This window comes from Cynoglossus semilaevis, chromosome Z (genome assembly GCF_000523025.1).
Source record: "Cynoglossus semilaevis isolate Cse_v1.0 chromosome Z, Cse_v1.0, whole genome shotgun sequence".
Taxonomy (NCBI): Eukaryota; Metazoa; Chordata; class Actinopteri; order Pleuronectiformes; family Cynoglossidae; genus Cynoglossus; species Cynoglossus semilaevis.
Genome location: NC_024328.1, coordinates 786,510 through 787,280, shown reverse-complemented (window position 1 = coordinate 787,280; position 771 = coordinate 786,510).

Here is a 771-nt window from a genome sequence, read left to right as displayed (position 1 = left end):
CATTAGAGGGACAACACAGACAGGAAGGTTTGGAGAAAAAGCTAGAGAAGCCAGATTGAGATGGTTTGGACATGTGCAGAGGAGGGACAGTGGATACATTGGTAGAAGAATGTTGGTCGATGGAGCTACCAGGTAGGAGACAAAGAGGAAGGCCAAAGAGGAGATACATGGATGCAGTGAGGGAGGACATGCAGATAGTTGGAGTCAGAGTAGAAGATACAGAGAACAGAGAGAGATGGAAAACAATGATTCGCTGTGGCAACCCCTGAAAAAGGGACAAAGCTGAAAGAAAAAGAAGAACAACAACAAGTTTCTACTACAAGTTTCTACAGTTTCCTGTGTGAAGGAAAACAGTGACCTTATCCTGTAATCTACAATGTTCACATTAGTATTTTAGGTTATGGTCACATCACATACATATCAGAATGAAGTTGCTTGATCCTGTTCAGTGCTGCCTGCAGCCCTAGGACGTTTGTAGTTCAGCATCATACTAAGAAATAGTTGAAGAACTTTTACCACTGCCTAAACCTTGTCTCTTTCATGCACTTTAATGAGTGAAGGAGACAAGTCGGCCATCTTTAAACTTGCTATGCCTTTAGCAGAACTAAACAGTGTATTTTGTGTGTAACCTTGAATCAAATCAGTATGTATGGACAGGAATATTTTTAAAATCACAATTTTTAAAAATATCCTCCAAGATACGGAACAGGCCTGTGTCACAGATGTGAAGTTGAAATGAAGGCAAACAGCACTCTGTCAGTCTCTCACTCT